Consider the following 22,086-nt stretch of genomic DNA (forward strand, 5'->3'; position numbering starts at 1 on the left):
TACACACTTGAGTTGAGGGTTTGGACTGGGCCAACTAGAGTATCGCCAAACCCCAATCTGGAGCAACCTAGAGCAGACATTTGTGCTACATGGAATTTTTAAATAGACTGATAAAAGTTATAGTTTTAGCATTACCAACTAGTATATAAGTTATTCTTTAATATATTATTGATTGGTTCTCTGCTTCCAAAAGGCTTTTGAGGTAGCTTTTGTTGGTACTGGCTTCCCATTTTCATGTAATAAGGAGGAAACCTCCAGGAGAAAGAGATGGGTATATATAAATTTTAATGGGAGCAAATGGAGCAATAAACTTGAAGTATTAACATCACAGGGAGGTTCTTTCAGAAGCTACTGGCCACTGGAGAAGAGTGGCATATGTACCAGATCACTGCTCAGAAGGAGGAATAGGAAACAGGATTTCAAGAGGAAGAAAAACTTCTCTTCAGAGTTTTGCAATATTCTATCCACGTACACAAATGATAAGGAACACTGTATCCCTAGTGTGGACTTGAAGAAATTGTAATACAGAAATGGAAATAATACATTAATTTATTCTCTTGAAAGGTTCTAGCATACAGAATAGAGCAAAATGTTGAAGTCCCAATTTCCCCCCTCCACTGACCTATCCCAAAGGCAACTAACTAGACAGTTCATAGTTCTTTTTCATGCATTTATAGAATTACATTTTTTCAAATGTAAGTATGATTAAGCTATATATGAGTTTTTCATATCAGCACATAGAGCTTTTTATTCTTTTTAGCAGCTACATGAATACTACATTAGGCATGAACCCTATTCTGTTCTCTGGATGGACAAGGAGTTTTTCCCTGTCTTATATTATTAAATACATTTCTACCATGATAATCCTTATATAAGTCAAAAATCTGTGTGTCATGAATCATTACATGAACTCAAGGTGAATGTATAATTAAAGCCAACTTAATAGTTTTCCTTTATAAAGAGAATTGTGAAGTGTTGCAATAGCATTAAGACCAAGATACACACTTTGCTTTAAATATATATAATTAATTTAGAAAATAGACATCATTTCTCTAGTATGCATAGGGAAGAATACAGTCAAGTAAGGGGAAAAAAGGGAAGAGTAGTGAGGGAGAAAGGAAGAGACAGATGAAATCTTTGCTCTTTCTGAAGCTCAATGGGCCTGGTATTAATAATACACTTGGTCCACCCATTTTCTAGAACAAAGCTTCTCAGCTTTTTAAAGTCCAAAAATATGGATAAATCTGCCAAGTTTAAGAATTCTTACTTAAAATACAGAAGGAGAAACTTTCCTCAGATCCTCCATTTTCTGGATTTTCAATGAAAAAATATAGATCTGTAGACTAGAGAAAATGGCTTTACAGATTTTAGGAATCAGAAGTTGAATTTCACAGAATACCACCCTTGTCCAGCAATCCCCTGAATTCTAGGACACTGTTACAAAATACTTTGGAAAGCACTTTTTTGTCTACATACCTGGGCCAGCTCATATTAAACCAAGGTAGAGATCAGATGAGGGATAGTTTTTCTTCTCCTCTCCTGCAGGCCTAGTCACCAAACTTGGAATTAAGATTGTATTTACTAAGAATGTACAATATTGAGTATCCAGAAGCAACTGAGGATCTGAATTTAATTATTAGTCTGGAAAATAACTTGAATTAATCAACTTTGATTCCTCAGAGGCTGAAAGATTCAAAAACAGACAAGGTCACAGACACAATATGGTCTTTCAGTCCCCCCCCCCTTTTTTTTTTTTCTGTTTTGCGGTACGCGGGCCTCTCACTGTTGTGGCCTCTCCCGTTGCGGGGCACAGGCTCCGGACGCACAGGCTCAGCGGCCATGGCTCATGGGCCCAGCCACTCCACGACATGTGGGATCTTCCCAGACCGGGGCACGAACCCATGTCCCCTGCATCGGCAGGCGGACTCTCAACCACTGCGCCACCAGGGAAGCCCTAGTCCCCTTTTTAATGTTATTTATTTAGCCAACTCTAATATAGAACTTTACATAGCCCAGTCTCTGATCTAAGGGCTTTGTACTCTGCCTATTCCTTGTCTGTAAACTAGGGATAATAATAACAATACCTACTTCGTAGAACTGTCATGAAGTTATATGAGGCTGAGTAACTTGTCCAAGGCCATATATCCAATGATGTGTTTCATCTCCTTTACAATTTGTTCAATTTCTGCTTCCCTTCACTACTGGTTCATTAATTCTCCCAATTTACTGCAAAGAATGATAGAGGTGAGATGTGACCTAAAAGTTCTACTCAATACCCTTTTTACTCATCTGCAAGGTTTTTAGCACTTGTTCTTAATGAGTGCTCAGTTGCAACTGATGATATAGAAAAATATTTTTAAATATTCATTTAAATCTTGATCTAAAAATCTCATGACAATACAAAAGCTAAATGAAAAAGAAACTAATTTTTAAATAATTTTGAGTAATTATGAAAGCTTCTCCCCTTTCCTTTAACTCTTATCTGACAAGATTTGATATTTGGAATAGAAAAGGAGTTTGTCCAGGCTTAGGCTGATTTGGACCAACTGTAAACCAGTGTGTCTTTTTCTAAATAAACTTTCCTGGTTAGGGCAACAATTAACCACAGTTAATTAGTGACAGTGATTCAATATTAAAATTCAAAATAACCAAAAATAAAGCAATGCATGTCAAAAGAATGTCATTACGTATAAGCTCCCACCCCGACACACACACACACACACACACACACACACTCATTTCTCATATGTGCACCTTTCAAGAGCCACTATTTACGTTTAATGGAAGGGCCTGAGTGGAGTCCCCTCTCTAATCTAGGCCCCTAGTTGCGTGGCTTCTAGCTATTTTTTTTACATTTAAACACATTAAATAACATGGAGCTCATTCCTTACAAGGTGCCCAGGTTCCCTAGACACACTTAATCTCAAAATTTCCAACAAGGGCATCAGGCCAAAACATAGGCTGGAGGTTTTCTGTTGGGCAACTGCTTTTTTGTTTGTTTTTGTTCTTTTTCTTGGGCTTTCAGGGAACTCATGCTCCCCTGCCAAGTGTCAAAAAGTTTACTTTTATCAAGACTTGTCCTTTCCCATATTCCCCCAGGCTCTTAAAAAGCTCTTTTAATCCATTAATTTCATCTAAAAGTCCTATTCCTGGTTTCTTCAGTTAATAGTTATGGTTTCTCCAGCTAAAATTATGGTCTAATTAAAGTACAGTTAGGCCTTCTTCTCAGAGAAGTACCTACTTTTGTTTCGTGAGAATTTTCTTCTTACTGTGAAAGCACGCATTTAATTGTGGGTAATTTAGAAAATTCAAACAAAATGAGGGGAAATTTTAGAATCCCCTCTAATCTCACTATCCTGAGTTAACACAGCAATAACATTTTAGTGAATATCCTTACAATTCTTTCATATGCATATTCTTGCAGTAATGGGTTCATTTTGTTCATAATGTTTTACATACATAAACTACTTTCTTATGATGATTTTCTGTAATATCAATTTTAATGATCACATGAATGTGCTTTAATTCATTTAACCAATATGCTATTGTCCTCAGGTTACCAGACCCTGAGAACTTGCACCTAGAAGAGAGTGGACACCAACCAGAAACCCTGAGAAGAGCAGCCCCACAGCATGATGGGAGTTGTCTTCTGATGGGGAGGGTGAGGATGCATTTGTGGTTAGATGTAGATGGGTAAACTTGTCAGATAGAGGATTTTTTGGCACTGTTTCTACTTATGGAACAAATGGTTCTCCCCTGCACAAAGAAGCCACAGTATTTAAACACTAAACCTTTCTGCCCGTCTCACAGTGTAATTCTTTAAAAGTGATCTTACTTCAAAGTCATGTTTAGTGTTAGGTACAGACACCAAAATAATTATAGATATGCATATATGCATGGGCTAATATACATAGATTTCCTAGCTTTGTCCAGCGAGAGAGCCTAGAAACAGTGAAACACACCTCGGTAGCAAAAAGCACACCCAGCACCCAGATCTTGGTTTCTAATACTCAATATCATTCTACAATAAAAGAAATCAGAATCCTTGGAGAAAATGCTGATTCTAGAGCTGGGGCAGGGAATACACAACATGAGCCAGAAACATCTTACAGTGACAGGAAAAAAAGGCTTTAAGTTAAAAAAAAAGGCGGGGGGGGGGTGGGGCGGCGGGATGTCAAAGAGACACAACACAGGAGCCAACCTAAAAGATCTCCCAAAGGCTAAAACTAGAACACTTTGAGTAACAAAATAAATGACATGGGCCCAAAGTATAAAACAAACATCCATGAAATATCTAAAGTATAAAGCAAACATATTAATATAAATAACTGAATGGGAGAAAAGAACCAAATCTCCTAGACAGAACTCCAAATAATTTATGTAAATATTCCCACCTTCCACTCTCCACCCCAGTTGCTGGCTAAGAGTAGGGTACAGAAAGGAGGGGAAAAGCAACTTTACAGAGGAGAAACCTGGCAAACACTACCTTGGCCAGGTGATCAAGATTAATATCACCAGTGATAAGTCATACAGACAGCATGTACTCCTTGATATGATGTCATGAGGGCACTTCATTTATGTGATCTTCCTCAGAAAAAATCATAACTCCATTCTTAGAAGAAAAACAGCAGAAAAATCCAAATTAAGGAAATACTGGGACTTCCCTGGTGGCACAGTGGTTAAGAATCCACCTGCCAATGCAGGGGACACGAGTTCAATCCCTGGTCCGGGAAGATCCCACATGCCGTGGAGCAACTAAGCCCGTGTGCCACAACTACTGAGCCTGCGCTCTAGAGCCTGCGAGCCACAACTACTGAGCCCGGGCTCTAGAGCCTGCGAGCCACAACTACTGAGCCCACGTGCCACAACTACTGAAGCCCACGCGCCTAGAGCCCGTGCTCCACAACAAGAGAAGCCACCGTGATGAGAAGCCCGTGCACCGCAACGAAGAGTAGCCCCTGCTCACTGCAACTAGAGAAAGCCACACGCACAGCAACAAAGACCCAACGCAGACAAAAATAAGTAAATAAAATTTTTTTTAAAATTCAGCCATAAAAAGGAATGAAGGACTGATACAAGCTACAACATTGATGAATCTTGAAAACATTATGCTGAGTCAAAGAAGTTAGCCATAAAAGGCTACTTATTGTATGATTCCATTTATATGAAATGTCCAGAATAGGCAAATCCATAGAGACAGAAAGTAGATTAGTGCTTGCCTAGGGTAGGGGTGTTGGGGTAAGGGAGGGAGAACTGGGAATGACTGTCATTAGGTATGGAGTGTCTTTCTGAAGTAATGAAAATGTTCTAAAACTGACTGTGGAAATGGTTGCACAGCTTTGTAAATATACTTAAAACCATGGAATTGTACACTTCAAATGGGTGGATTTTATGGTATATGACTTCTATCACAATAAAGCTATTATTACAAAGAAAAAACAAACTGAGGCACACTCAACAAAATACCTGACCAGTAAACCTCAGAACCATCAGGGTAATCAAAAACAAAGTCTTAGACACTGTTACAGACAAGAAGAGGCTGAAGAGACATAACAACTAACTATAAGGTAGTATTCTAAATAGAATCCTAGAACAGAAAAAGGACATTAGGGATAAACTAGTGAAATATGAATAAAACATGTTTTATTAATAGTAATGCACCAAAGTTAGTTCCTTAGCTGTGATCCATGTAGTGCATAGAAATGCACTCAAGCCTGACTCCACAGTCAGTATTTTTAACCACTGAAAGCCCTGCCTCTCTTGTAGCCCTACTTATGGAAGCTGAGCCTTGGCTCCTGCTTGGGTGCTGCTTCAGTCTGGGATCGTCTCCCCATACTGCGGGTGGGATTCATGGACATGTGGGGATTGGGGACAGGCTTAAACCATGTTTAGGTGTCCTCACCCCAGCCCTCATGTTGGAAGATTGTCTGTCTCATCCAGGCCTACCACTGCCATTCCAGGGTCCTCATGAAAAAAGCCGTATGACTTTAAAAAAAGAAACAACACTTCCTTAGCTCTGTCTCAAGATAGATTAAAATATAAAGCAGAAGCAAAGTATCTGAAAACCGTATCATGATTCTCTCCTAAGTGTCATGAGATGATTCAAGCATGGAGTGGGCATTCAAATGTTGGTTAAATTATTAAATAAATTAGCTTTTGAAGACATTAAGTATCCTTTTTTCAAGTGCTTAAAAAGTTAGGGACTTCCCTCATAGTCCAATGGTTAAGAATCTGCCTTCCATTGCACGGGACATGGGTTTGATCCCTGGTCGGGGAACTAAGATCCCACGTGCCGTGGGGCAACTAAGCCCACGTACCACAACTACTGAGCATGTGGGCCACAACTAGAGAGAGCCCACGCACCACAACTAGAGAGAAACCCGCACGCCGCAGTGGAGGATCTGCACGCCGCAACAAAGATCCCAACGAAGATCCTATGTGCCACAATCGAGACCTGACACAGCCAAAAATAAAATAAATATTAAAAAAAAAGTTAAATTCTGCTTTCCAGAAAGACCACTAAGGATTGAAAAATCAGTCTCTATGATCTGATACAAATTAGCTTGAAAGACGAAAAGATCTTGCAGGTGGTGGTTCTCTCTCTGCTAAAAGGACTCTGGTCTTGCTTCCAAGAAGGAAGCAGGATGGGTTTCTTTCTTTTTAAAATAATTAATTAATTTACTTTTGGCTGCGTTGGGTCTTCGTTGCTGCACACGGGGTTTCTCTAGTTGTGGGGAGCGGGGGCTCCTCTTCGTTGCACTGCGCGGGCTTCTCGTTGCTGTGGCTTCTCTTGTTGTGGAGCACGGGCTCTAGGCGCATGGGCTTCAGTAGTTGCAGCACAAGGGCTCAGCAGTTGTGGCTCACGGGCTCTAGAGCACAGGCTTAGTAGCTGTGGTGCACGGGCTTAGTTGCTCCATGGCATGTGGGATTTTCCCCAACCAGGGCTCGAACCTGTGTCCCCTGCATTGGCAGGTAGATTCTTAGCCACTGCACCACCAGGAAAGTCCCAGGTCTTAGTTTTAAACTAAACTTGACAGGAGGCCCCAAATGATACATCAGTGACCTAAGACATAGACCAGACCGATGGGAAGAGACATTTGCTCTCAAGTGGGGTTGTGGCTGGTGGGAGATGGGTGGGTCTCTCCCTATGAAGCTCTACAGGGTGGAGAGTCTGATGTAGAGAGACGTGCCCCCAGGCTGGAATCCTCTACATAGCTCCACTTTTAACCAGTTGTGCAATCTTCCCATCACTGGAGCTTTAGTTGCCCTTTGGGATAAAATACTACCCTTTTCCCAGATCCTTACCAATTCTCATCTTCTAGAAATCTGAATGAACTAGAGATAAGCCACGAATAGCCCTGAGGCTAACAGTATTTACCACCCCACTAGACTTTATAGGCTGAAGTTATCAAGAAATAAAATTAATTAGTGTTTCTATGCCTTTCCCTCTTCTTTCCTTCCCAATGACCAAGATAATATAACAAGCAGTTCTATAGCTAAAGTCAGGCAGTAAGAAGACAGGGAACAGAGGGCATAAATAATTAGGCTCACATAACTGAGGGATGGATAGGTAGGTATCAAAAAGCTTTTTAAACAAATTATAATTGGACCAAGCCACACTATGTGAGCTTCAACAGCCTGCACCCACCAATTTATACACCCTATTTTTGTTTTTCCTAGAAGGCAAAAGGCTGTAGCAGAGTGATAAAATGATCCAATTGTTTAAAACAAAGAAAAACTGACTTCACATCTTTTTTTTTTTTTTTTTTCAGACATCTGGTTGCAAAAGTGTTTTAAATTGAGACAGGCTGACTTCTGGTGCTAAAGGATGAGAAGGAAAAGAAACCAATTAAAATAGGAACTCTTTTTGACGCTGAATCAGAAACTAAGCTGGTAAAGAGCTCTGTGCCTCAATCTGGGTGTGGGAGGAAGGAGAGGGGGAGCTGGAGATTTGGGGAGTGCTTAAACGTTGCTATGCAAAGAGGACTCTTAGGTAAACCTTAACGTTATTTCTGAACTATTAGACAAGGATGCGTGGACTTTATTAGCCCAGTTTCATTGCCTAAACTGCAAAAATGTACTAAGGTTTTTTTTCCCTTTGTTACTCAAATTTTCAACAGTTGTGGCATCATTTTGATCATTTAATCTCAGCTGTAAATTGCATACTCTGTGGACTCCCACCCCCAACTCTGCTCTTTGGTTTGGTCCTTTTGGGTCTTAATGCCAAGCTCCTATCCATCATATGAGTCATGACTGGGATCTACCAGCCCAGCACCCTATACCTTGGTGCCCCAAGTGACCACATTTGAGCCTTCCAGGGAAACAAAGACTGCTCCTGTCATGACTCTCCAATGCTAAAAGGACCCAGAGATCATATTGCAGACAATTCTTCAGTAACTCTCTGTCTAGAGAAGCACACCAGGCATCAGCTCTGCATGAACGTGCCTAACTAGCTGGACTGTTACAGCCCTACAGTCTGCTCCCTCTCTCACTCTCCCTCCCTCTCTCCCTCTCCACTCTCAGCCCACTCCCCCCCCCCAATATCCCTGGCTCCTTTCTGGACATCTCTTCTGTTCTTACTTAACCACCATCCCCTGCTTACTTATAACCTCACCTTGCACAGGGCAAACACAGCCTCTCAGGATCCAACTCTAATTTATCTTAAGTTCCCACATCCCTAATAACTCAGTCTTTCAGAATCCCCTAGTTTAAATTCCCAAGGCAGGAAATAATAATCACCTCTACCCGAGAGAAGGCCTTCATGTCAGGCCACATCTCAGGTCACTGGCCAGTCTATGAACAGACTGCCTTTGTCTTTTCCTGTCAGTTGTAGTTAGGGTAGTTAGGGTGTGAAGGGTCATACAGAACAGAACCAGACCACGAAAGCAGCAGAGGGTGTGGGCAGAGCAGGCAAGGTGTGCATATCGCTACCATTTGCTGGAAAACTGTTATGTGCCAGCATTGCACTAAGTGCTACATCTAATCTTATTTAGTCCTTACAACAATCCTAGTAAGTAGGTAATATTTGCATCTGATTACGAGTGAGGGAAAAAGTTCAGAAAGATTAAGTAACTTGTCTAAGATTATACAGCTGATATAACCGATGAAGCTGGAAAAACAACCTCAAGGACTCCCTATTCCATGTTACTTCTACTCTGCTGACCTGCCTGTCATGTACAAACCACCTTTGACCTTCATTACCCAATCCCTGTTAAGTCTGGGTGATGAGAGTTGCTTCCCTTTTAAGCACTGATGCTGGTAATTTATGAAAACTAAGATAGTTTGCTGGCCAAAAGGCAAGAGATTACAAATACACACAAAACACAGAACGTAACATCAATCAAACATTTGCTGAGCACCCGCTACAGACCAAACACGGTTACAGGTGTTGATGGGACACAAAAGGCAAGACCCATTCTCTGCCCTCACAAAGTTGACAACTGTGTATGGGAAATAGGCAAGCAAACAACTGCAAAGCAAAGCAGAATGGAATAAAAGCCGTAAGACAGATGCACATAATATGCTATAAAACTGTAGAGGAGAGAGCAAATGCTCTGACCTAAAGGAACTGAGGGAAGCTTCTAAGAGAGGTGACTTGGGCTGGACCTTAAAGCACAAGCTGGCTTCATATCACACCAGCCTAGGCAGAGCACAGCCTGGACACACAACAGGGGCAGAAAGATGCCTAAAGTCTGAGGAAATCCAATGGTTGGAGGATAGTCTTAAAAGATGAAGATGGAAAAATAATTACATGCCAGGTAAAGCAGTCTGGGCATTACTCCATGGACACAGTAAGTTATTGCTGGGTTTTGAGCAGATGAATAACGTGACCAGAACATGTTTATGAGCCCATGATCTGTGTTTTGAAACAGAGATACTAGCTTGGATAGGGAAGAAACCAGGGGCAGAGAAAACCCCTAGGTTGCTACTGCAATGAAACATATCAGAGACAACCAAGGGCCTAGACTATGGTTGAAGCTGGGAATGGAAAGGAGCAGACTGACGAGACATCTTGGAAGGAGGCGAGGTCATCTGAAAACAAAGTGGAGGGTTGGGTATGGTGAAGGACCCAGAGGAATCAACCATAAAACGATCTCCTCCAGGCTTGGAGCCTCGTTCTCTGGAGCCTAGCACAGTGCCAGGCAGGCACAGAACAAGTGCTCAGCCAGCAGTTACTGCCATGAATGAATGCGTGTTTGCTTCTTGGAGGATAATAAATGTCAAGTTACATACACCTTCCCCTTATTGAATTAATGCAAAATGTTTAATTATTACAATAGATAATAAATCTCCCTTGCTCTTCTTCGACCATTAACCCACAAAATAAAACAGCCTATGGCTGCCTCACATTTGCCAGGCCACTCAGTAGCATACTGGTACTCAAAAATAAACCTCATGTGCAGTGGTTAAGAATCCACCTGCCAATGCAGGGGACATGGGTTCAAGCCCTGGTCCGGGAAGATCCCACGTGTGGCGGAGCAACTAAGCCCGTGCGCCACAACTACTGAGCCTGCGCTCTAGAGCCCATGAGCCACAACTACTGAGCCCGTGCACCTAGAGCCCGTGGTCCGCAACAAGGGAAGCCACCGCAATGAGAGGCCCACGCACCGCAACAAAAAGTAGCCCCTGCTCACCACAACTAGAGAAAGCCTGCGTGCAGCAACAAAGACCCAAAGCAGCCAAAAATAAATAATTTTTTAAAAAAAACCTCATAAGATAAATACCATTATTCTTTACTTTTGTGAGTAATGAACTAAATCGTGTCTCCCTTCTGCAACAAAAGATGAAAAGCAACATTGAAACCCTCACTCAGGATTAATTGCCTAACCTTTTCCAAAATTCTGCTTTAATCTTGTGAAAAAGAGTACTTACAAGATGTCCAAAGCAGAACTAAAGAACAGTTTCTAAAGGAAACCTGAACTGCCAACCGGCCTAACTATAAGCACCGTGGAAATTGTTTAGACCACCTTAAGTCAGGACCACCATTCCACTTCTCTTAATTCTGTGGTTTATTGCTTCCCACACTGGGAAGTCCCCAACCACCCAATCTTATTGAACAAATCCCGAATAATTGAATGCTATTCTCCAAGCATTCATATTTTAATAATTCAAACAGAATTTACAAAAAAACAGACTGCCTAGAGTTAAAAAAAGAATAATTTTTTTAAAAACACAGCACTGTACTTAGGGCTGTAACACAAAAGCCTGAAGCTACAGATAACTAAAAATATAAGTGGTTTCCTATTTGGTGATATCAGTGTGGAAACAAGGGTGCAGGCTAGGTTATCTGCCTGAGCTTAGCTTTTTCACCTAGGTGTCTGTTATTTGGAATTCTACTATTAGACATTTATTCCTTTGAAAAAAGCTTTGTCCTCTCTTTGCAGGTTTCTAAAAAGCATTCCAATTTTATATTTTATGACCCAGGCTCTAAGAGTTCAAAGATAAGTTAATTGTTGACCTTGCCTTCAAAAGTTTACAGTCTGGCTGAAGAAAATGAATACAAACAAGTAAAAGAGAAATAAGAAATAAAATATAAACAAATAGTCATGGAATTCCTCAACAGGCAGTGGGAGCTTGGAAAAGGTATGAAGTTTTCATAGAGGAGACCTTCTATTGAAAGTTGTGACTAAATGTTTGCAGACATTAAGGGCCCTGGGGCTGGCACTCCAGATAGATGGAGCAGTAGGGGCAAAGGGGAGAAGTGAAACACCAAGGGCATGAAGGACCCACAAGTGGATCCACCTGGCTGCAGAAGGCAAGTTTAAGCCTGACGGGTAGGCAAGAGTTAGGCTGTGGAGGGCCTTAGAAGCCAGACTAAACACTTTTCTCAAACATATAGCATGTCACTTGAAGCACATTAAGTAGAATGAAGAAACTATTCATGACTGACTAGCCTGACCACAGCTTATCACAGACCTTATTCACAGCAAGGGAAAAGGGTTGATGCCACTTTCTTACAGAGGAGTTGGGCTACAAGCTTTTCCAGTCCTTTTGACTTAGCCAGTACACACTCCCAACAGGGCACAATTCAAACCCTTGGCTGAATCACAGCCCTCCACAATTTTGCACTAACTCTCCAGTTTTATCCTCCCAAACAACTCAGGCTGGTCAAAGTTTACTCACTTCTGGCTCCTTTTGGGCTCCACCCACCAGGAATATTCCATAATTTCTACCTCTCCGTAGACTACTTTGAGGACTCAGCTCCAATCCAAAGGGTGACATAAAGCATCTGAACATCACATGAGCTTGAGGTGTTCTCCCTCACCTCTCAACTTTTTATGGAAATTATTGCCTGAATATTTTATTCTGTAATTACTCACATGCTAACTTATCACATCTGTTATTGTCCCACATTTCTTTCCCCAACCAAAAGAGAGGACAAATGTTTCATTATTGCACAAACCACTAGAATCAGAAGAGAAAGGAAAGTAGACATACAATTTTTGTACTTCTCAAGTGCAAGGTTGGAAATTAAAAGACAGAAGTCAGTGAGATCTGTTCCCTTGGTCAGGGTTATTATCACATGGTATAAATTTCATAAAAACGAATACACAGTCCTTGTACAGCTAAAAGGAATTAGCTCAAAATCTGGAGATCTGGCATAGTGTAAATTTATCTGAATCGTCCCAGCTAACTGAGCACAAGGGAATTATTAATCCTTATCATGTGTTTTATGTGCACTGCCATCTGTTTTAAGTAACAGGATATGCTTACACTAGCATTTTACAGATAATATTTTCATACATATTCATTTTTCATACTTGACCCACACAGGCAATACTATTCCTAAATTACATTTGAGTTAACTGTTGCCCAGGAGATTGGTGTCTGGCCCAAGGTAACATAGCTACATGGAGTCAGAGTCAGAAATGAATCAAGTTTATTGGATTTCAGGCTAATGTTGAATCAGCAGAATTAGGAACAAATATTATTTCTAAAATACATTCCCAAACTTACACTTACCAGTTTAATAGGAACCTTACTTGATGCCACTAATACTCTTAAGATTTCATGATAGATTCTATTCCCGTGTCTCAGAGAGAAGCTTTTTATTTTCTACAATAGTTCTCTTCTGAGACTTAGGGTAAAGAAATCACACAATGGTGAAACTATACACAAGACAGCTATGCTCCCTTCGTAAGCTGAAGTTCAATTTATTCCCAACCTAATGTGAGCTGTGCTGATTCCCTGTCTGCCAGACAGAGCGACATCTCTAAACTCTCAAAACACATTCAAGAGATGGCCATGCCATCACTGTCTACTTAACAAAGATTTTTTTAAAGTGTGTGTGTGGTATGTGACTGTTCTCCCTTGTTTTACAAAGAGAAATTAATATAGTAGTAACAAATGTGTAGATAGCACATTTAGCATAGTCTAAATCCAGTAAATTAAAATATTCACTACTACATATAGGTCTAAAAAGCATAGGACAGTTTTAAGCCTCTGTTGTAACAACAGGTACCTGACAAAACAAGCTCCAAAGTGAATGAAAGTGTATATCAAACTTGGATCTAGGCACATTCTATACACATATACTTTATATAATATATGGCATATCTGTTTCTATACTGCTAGGAAGATGCACTTAAGATTTTTAAATATCTATACTTTTGCAAAATATTCCAATTCTTAAATGTCAAAACCAAGAAAGACAACTCTTTCAATACTAAGGACACAAGTGTATTTTAGACATACCCTTTGAAGTTAAGACAACTAAACTGGAAAGAAAAAGAAATGAAAATACTGAGACTACATGGTTCTCAAACTGTTCATTCAGGCACTCCACAAAATAGGGACTAAAAATAAGAGTTCAATTCATTACATCCTCACCACTCACACTGCAATAGTAGTTGCTTTCCAAAGAATTTTCTTGCACTTTGCTAAATACTAAAATTTAGTCCCCTGAAACTTTTTTCTTATTTAGAGCAAGTATCAATGTCCTAATGCAATCAGGTAAAGGCATCTTGACAAAAGGCGCTCATGTTTTCCACTATTTTAATGTGGGAATTTAAAATATAGTTTTCTCTATGGTGTTAATTTTTTTTTTAAGTGTATGTGTTGGCAGGTTACATATTGTCTAAAAGAACAGTAATATACAGCTGCGTATGAAACAGCATCCTGAAACATAAAAAAATTTTTTTCATTAGAATTCAACACAGTATCTGGATAATAGTGAGGTTTAAGTGGAATTCTTAGCTGCTTTTCCCAGTATATAATGTATATAACTCATTCAAATAATTCACTGACACTCCAAGAAAAATCTTAGCTGTGGTGTAAAATATAGCTTTTGATAAAAGTAGAATTTTTTGAAAGGTAAAATGACAGATCTGTGAGAGTGCAAGATAAAAACTCAGTAATATTTTTGTTTTGAGTCATGTTAAAATAGTAAAAACTTTACAAAATACATATGAACCAAATACAGTCTTCCCAGATAGCAGAAGGCCAGACTAGGTCACTGATCTGAAAGGATCCAGCTACCAGAGCAATGTAGCCACCTGAAAGTAGTTACTGAATTCAGTTTCTGAACATGGTCATTTCCTCTAATCTTCATATTGGTAACTCACTAATATAAACATTTACTTTGATGGGTTTGATCACTTCTGTATTAAATAAAGGCAATTTATGTTTTAAGAAATTGAGAACAGTTTTGATCATATATAAATGAATATGTAAGAAATCAAATAAGTATGTATGTGTACGTACATGACTTTAATTTTGGAAACACAAACACTTTAGCTAATCATTTAAATAAAAAGATACCCAATATTTTATGTCTACTGTGTCCACTGTTAACACTGTAGGTAAAACACTAACACCCTCCTATATAACTAAGAGAAATAGATTAACTTTATCATCCAGAAACCTGACAGCATACGCAATTTCCTATTTCCCATATCCTGATAGTGTCTGTCCTCTTTTCTCCTGCTTCTTTTTCTCATGAACCCTGAAGCTTAATGACAAATATGAAAGTCATCATTTCCTCCTTTATGAAGTATATTGAAGACAGAAAAGCATTAAAATCATTTCACATTAATTTAGCAAAGCTATTTTATGCCAACTTTATTACCACAACACACAACAGACATTTCAGTATACCATGAACAATTACATAGTGATTTTACAACTACACTAGTTACTCCGGTTAACAAAATATTTCTTTATAAAAAAATTTCTTCGAAAGGTTACATTCACGTCTTCATTTAATATCATAAGGTTGTAACAATGGTCATAGTAGATTCAAAAACAGAAAATTACTTACCTTAAACATCTGTATTCTCCAAAGGTATATACTCTACTTGGATCAGTCAAGGTTCAGGCTTCCTGCAACACTCAGAGGATTTTGGAGCTACTGAACTTAGTATACCCAAGAAATAGCCAAACTCCCCCCCCACCCCGAGTCTCCTGATTTTGCTAATTCAGGGGTCATTAACAAGGTCAAGGGATGCCACAGGATTCACCAGTGAACAAAGACCCTAAATGGGTAAATTAAGAGGGAACTGCTCAAAAGATTTCATTCAGGAAACTGAGGTTACAGGTAGGTAATTTCTAGCTTTGTAGAGAATTATATTGAAATGACATGACTCCAGAAGGCTTTCTGAGTAATAGCTCAGTCTCAGTTTCATAATCTGGCTAAAGTCCAATTTGGAGACTTGGCTGCAGCATAGGGGTGGATTTCTCCTCTTCGACGAAAAGCAAAAGGAGTAGGAAAAAAGAGGTTGAAAGAGAAAAGCCTGTGTAGTTGCTGCACAGACCTCAAAGGGGGTAACATCTATGTCAGCTACCCTGAGTATTACCAAACGGGCCCATGAAGTGTCTGACCTACAAGACAGTACAGGTATTCCTTGCTTTTTGAAAGTTCACTTTACCCCACTACACTTTTGTGAAAGACCGACAGTAGTTCCTGTTTTCACAAACCGAAAGAAGTTGGAAAAGGATTTTTGCTTTTAGGAAAAAGGATGAAAAGTGAAAATAGCGTTCTGCGTTTGTTCTGCAGTGAGCTGATACAGAGGCAGCGCACACCTCAAGCAGCAAGAGTGGTGGTCCCAAGCTCCTTCCCTTCGAACTACACTCAGCACCTGGCTGCCATGGCTTTGAAGTCTGTCTGTGAGCATCTGTGCTTTATCTGGATTTATTTCGTACATCATTAGCCAGATGTGTCCTAAGGTGATTGCTTCTTTGCTTTACGACATTTTGCCTAAAAGGTTGCATAGGAAAGCTCTACTTTTGGATAGTGGGGATAACCTGTATGGGTAGAATCAGTTCCAGAGTCCGGTCCCTAGCTTTGAACTACTTTAGTTATACAGATCTGCACCAAGACAGTACCTAGGGCCTTCTCTTCTCACCTATAGGTTTAACAAAGATTTTAAGCTATAATTAGAAAGGCCAGGTATGTCCCTCAATAACAACTTATTCCAGCTGGGAGATTTTAAACTGTCAATGCTTGGGCCTCACCAAGATTCTAATTTAACTGATTGTGGGGTCTGGGTGTTATACAGAGTTAACTTCTCAAGTAGTAACAGCAGGCATCCAGGGTTGAGAACCACTGAAAAAGGTTAGATTTGGGTGGTATACCTGGGCATCTTCAATATATGACTAGGGTGGGTGCTGGCATTTTGGCAATCTTTGGGGGATTTCAAATCTTTTGTCATTAAATGAAATGTTTGGAAATATAAAAGCCAAGGATGCCATCATTATTGTTGTCAGGCCCTACACTGATGAAAAAGATTCCATGGTTTCCTACATTATCTGTGTGGCTAAACTACCTCAGTAAGGACAAAGGGGTACTTTCCAAGGGTGGAGACATCAAACTTGTATTCAGTTCCCTATTAAACTCTAATTGGGTGTACCAGTTTACATTCCCACCATCAGTGCAAGAGAGTTCCCTTTTCTCCACACCCTCTAGAGCATTTATTATTTGTAGATTTTTTGATGATGGCCATTCTGACCAGTGTGAGGTGATACCTCACTGTAGTTCTGATTTGCATTTCTCTAATCACTAGTGATGCTGAGCATCTTTTCGTTTGCTTTTTAACCACCTCTATGTCTTCTTTGGAGAAATGTCTATGTAGATTTTCTGTCCATTTTTTGATTGGGTTGTTTGTTTTTTTGATATTGAGCTGCATAAGCTGTTTGTATATTTTGGAGATTAATCCCGTGTCACTTGCTTCATTTGCAAGTATTTTCTCCTATCCTGAGGTTTGTCTTTTTGTTTTGTTTATGGTTTCCTTTGCTGTGCAAAAGCTTTTAAGTTTAATTAGGTCCCATTTGTTTATTTTTGTTTTTATTTTCATCACTGTTGGTGGGAATGTAAACTGGTACAGCCACTATGGAGAACAGTACGGAGGTTCCTTAAAAAACCAGAGCTACCATATGATCCAGCAATCCCACTACTGGGCATCTATCTGGAGAAAACTATAATTCAAAGATACATACACCCCAATGTTCACTGCAGCACTATTTACAATAGCCAGAACATGGAAGCAACCTAAATGTCCATCAACATAGAAATGGATAAAGAAGATGTGGTACATATATACAATGGAATATTAGCCATAAAAGAGAATGAAATAATGCCATTTGCAGCAACATGGATGGACCTAGACATTGTCATACTGAGTGAAGTAAGTCAGAAAAGAAAAACAAATATATGATATCGCTTATATGTGGAATCTAATAAAAGGCTACAAATGAACTTATTTACAAAACAGAAATAGAGTTACAGATGTAGACATTAAACTTATGGTTACCGGGGGTAAAGGGAGGGGGAGGGGTAAATTGGGAGATTGGGGCTGACACATACACACTACCATATATAAAAGAGCTAACTAATAAGGACCTATTGCATAGCACAGGGAACTCTACTCAATACTCTGTAATGGCCTATATGGGAATAGAATCTAAAAAAGAGTGGATATATAACAAATTCACTTTTCTGTACACCTGAAATTACAACAACATGGTAAATCAACTATACCTCAATAAAAATTTACAAAAAAAAAAAAGAATGAGTAAAAGTAAAAAAACAAAAATAAATAAATAAATACTACTACGAACAGTCCAAAAAAATTCTAATTGGGGGCCAATGAAAGAAGCATCTACTAAGGTAATAGCTAAGGTGTGTTCTCACCACATTCCAATGAGAATTCAGGAGAGGGGGAGAGAGGAGGAGGGTGTTAGGAGTAGGAAAGGGAGCTGTTTGGAAAGGTAGGAAGAAACAGAGATATAACATTGGGCATGAGAGTTTCAGAAGATTTCTGAGAGACAGTACTATTTTCAGAAACTAATACTCACTTAGCTGTAAGAAGATGACAAACACCTTGGAAATACACTTATCCCTGATGGTCAATTACACACTGAGAACTTCCTGTTAAGCCTTGCCTTGAAGGGCCTTGGAGCATTACCTCTTCAATGTAGAGAGCAGAAAACCTGGATTCTAGCTTTGCCAACAATTAGCTATATATAAGTTGAGTATGGGAGACTTTTCACTGGTCTCAAAGCCAAAGCATACTCTTGTTAACTTTTCCAAAAACACATAAAGAGATTGCGCCTAGGAACATGTTGTTGATGAGTATCTTCCAAGTGTCACGGTCACAACAGAAGAAAGATTCTCAAGTGGTCAAACCTTGATCTATGCCTCAGGTTCAAAAAATGGTAATTAATATTTGATTTTACAATATTTGAATGTTTACTTTTGGCCGGGTCATATCTGATGTTAAAAGCACTTAAAACTATCCCATTTCTCCATTCTATCTCCTGCTATGTTTTTTCTTGTCATTTATAAAATAAGGATTTAGAGCTGGATTTGATGTAAATATAATTCAACTGCCTCATCTTACATGTTAAAAAAACACAGAAATGACCAAGTTCACACAGCTGTTTAATGGCAAGACAAAGCACTAAAGATGAATGGCCCTACCTACCTACTCTGAATGTCCTCATTCTCAAGAGCAGCGGTCCCCAACCTTTCTGGCACAAGGGACCGGTTTCGTGGAAGACAATCTTTCTGCGGATGGGCTGGGGATGGTTCAGCCGGTAATGCAAGCGATGGGAGCGATGGGGAGCGGAAGATAAAGCTTCGCTCGCTCGCCCACCGCTCACCTCCTGCTGTGCGGCCCGGTTCCTAAACAGGCCACAGACTGGTAGCAGTCCGCGGCCCAGGGGTTGAGGACCCCTGCTCTAGAGGTTTGATTCATTACTCAATAAAATGGGCTATCAGGGGATAAGCCCAAACATAGCAAGGAAACAAACTTTTATGATGCTTGTTTGGCTACACGCATGCACCTATCTTAGGATAAAGGAGTGGCAAAAGATGGGAAACTCGGGTAACCCTATCTCCCAGATACATCTAAAGACCTACTCTCAGCAATTATGCCAGGCTGCTACTTCTAACAGAGCTGATGATCATAGATTGGGCCACAAAGCTGGGGCAAGGTTATCTGGTTCTCAAGTTTCTTTTGTGCCCACTAATCTTAAGAATAAATGATGCTTTCACTAACCTGCCTTCCTCCTTCTATAGGTACAAAGAAACAAAATATATTTATTAGATAGAATATATTCCCAGGTAAGTGGTGAGTGTTGGGAAAGCAGTCATGAGCTGTCAAGGATAACCAATGATGAATGTTATTAGACAGGAAGCCACTGTTCTAAGCCTTGGTTAAAAATAACCATCCAGTAAGTTTATATAATTTTAGGTGCCAAAATTCACTTTAAAAAAGAATAACTGGGAAACCCTACATTTAATTCTGAAACTCTTCAGGTAGCCATTACTAAGCTGAGCTTGTTTCCTTAACTGTAAAATGGAACTGCAATCTTAACCTTTCTCAGGTCCTCAGATGAAATACTGTGAAGGTATAGAGTAATACTGTATGGCACAAAGCAAAAAGTTCTTTGCAAAGGAAGAGAGGGTACTAAATATTAAGAAATCTCTGAATTCTAGATTTTTTTTTTTACTATATCATGTCGAGAAGTGTTTTGGAGAAACCATTTTTACAGTTTTAAGAAGGATGATATAAAAGGAGTTTAGTGAACAAATATCAGGAAAACATTAAGTTAAAAAACAATTGTTTCTAACTTCAAAATTTCTCAGAGCTTTGAAAATAACGTATACCATAAATCTCCAAGATGGAAGGACAAGTGAGCAGCACTTTCCAAACTTATATGATCACCTAACCCTTTATCTCTGCAACAGTGTTCCACAGAATATACTTTAGGAAAAAAGTCTTCCTAGATTCCTATTATTTGCTTGAATACAAAATCATAAGACACTTTTTCTAGAAGAGGAATTCTTTTCACTAAACACAAATGTTTATAAGCCTTTTTTAGGTTGTCTATTCCAGCTCTAAAATAACATGCCTCCAAATCTGTTAAGGCCAGACCACTAATACACCCTTTTTGCAAAAAGCCATTATGAGTTCCTCATCATTAGGACAGAGAATGAACTCTTCAAGTTTTGAAGAAATCAACTACTCCTGTCTCTCAGATACAGATACCTGTTACAGCAGTCAGAAGCTCTTCCCTTGCTGGTTCAGCAATACAGTTTTCTTATACCCTGTGCCAAACAGAATGAAAGGAAGACTTCTGCCGTGCGTAATTTTATTATTTACCTAACACTGAATCCCAAACAAAATTGTATACCTGATTAATACAAAAGATCTTGAAGATTAGGTAAGAGGCAGCAACCTGAGATGGAACTGGTATGAGACAAACATAGTAACTTTTTTTTTTTTTTTGCGGTACGCCGGCCTCTCACTGTTGTGGCCTCTCCCGTTGCGGAGCACAGGCTCCGGACGCGCAGGCTCAGCGGCCATGGCTCATGGGCCTAGCTGCTCTGCGGCATGTGGGATCCTCCCAGACCGGGGCACGAACCCGTGTCCCCTGCATCGGCAGGCAGACTCTCAACCACTGCGCCACCAAGGAAGCCCCATGGTAACATTTTTAAATAGTAACATCAGCTAAAATACTGAGAGAAAAATGGCTGCAGAATTCAAACCTAGTACTGTCTATTTTTATGAATGTTATAAAAGCATCTGTTAGAAACTGGTGGCAATGGCAAACAGTCCTACGCCAGTTCTTAAATCTTCTCTTACAGCTGGCAGAAAGGAGTACAAAGTTTGGCAATACTTCACACGAGCCAAGACTGGTCACAATCTTCTGAGCAGTGCATAAAAAAATGTATCTATAGATTACATCTAAGAGTTCATTTTACAACTCTTTACGAGATTACTGCAGGCATGCATCTGTAAGTTGTGGGCATGCATGATGGTTTCTGTGATCTCAGAGCTGCTCCTCGGACCAAACAAGATTAAAATGCTTAAACTTTATCTATGCTAGACCAAAGACAGTCTCTTCTGGGGAGAGAGCAGAAACTTCCTCTACAAGGCTATGGGAGCTGGCAATAAGGCTGGGAGGATAAAGCTCCTTACCAATAAACAGGTTGACAGTATGCAACGTGGAGCATGATTTGAAAACACTTTAAACTGAGACTACTCATAGTTCCTTCCTCCCATGGCTGTGATGACATAAAATTCGAAGTACTTGAACAAATTCCTGGTGCTTTTCCACCTTAAGGTAGCTTACCATTTTAGGGCCCCAGTGTCCTGCAAAAGTGGATGGAATAGCCCACCTAAACCTTTATCTGATATGTTGACCCCTTCCCAGAACCTTTGGAGGAATGAGGTTACTTTACGGGAAACGCAGATTCTCCATAAGGAATACATACTAAGTCACACTGGTAAATAATGGCGTTTCTAATATCTCTTAGAAACTGGCAAGGGGACAGAAGTCCATTACCAGCCCCCAAACTCACCCACTCCCATACATCTTCGATGACAGAGACATCAATAGCAACAGTGAGTTTATACATAAAGAACAAGTGATGCAGAGGTAAAGGCAAAAGCAGTGTCAGTGTCTGAGTGTAGGCAATGGTGCTTTGATTATACCCATACAAACTCTTCAGTCCCTTTTAGTTATCCCCAACTCAGCTCTTAAGCCGTAGATTTTTGCTGCAGAGAACTCAGATGTGATGTAGTTGCTCCAGTAACTGTTTTGACAGTACTGCATGTCAATACTGGGAATGGTTTCTAATCA

At 39.8% G+C, this 22,086-nt stretch overlaps 1 protein-coding gene across 1 annotated transcript in view; it reads right to left on the bottom strand.

The window, feature by feature from the left end:
- Positions 1-21,993, bottom strand: part of LOC111171791 (vomeronasal type-2 receptor 1-like) — a 96,246-nt gene extending 74,253 nt beyond the window's left edge. The window contains 1 exon segment of the mRNA XM_022567634.2: positions 1-21,993. This exon segment is cut by the window's left edge and continues 39,292 nt beyond it. The gene's annotated coding sequence lies outside the window, so the exon portion shown is untranslated.
- Positions 21,994-22,086: the final 93 nt, after the last annotated feature.

This window comes from Delphinapterus leucas, chromosome 4 (assembly GCF_059928025.1).
Source record: "Delphinapterus leucas isolate spDelLeu-1000000601 "Yukka" chromosome 4, BTC_Dleu_Yukka2, whole genome shotgun sequence".
NCBI classification, from domain to species: domain Eukaryota; kingdom Metazoa; phylum Chordata; class Mammalia; order Artiodactyla; family Monodontidae; genus Delphinapterus; species Delphinapterus leucas.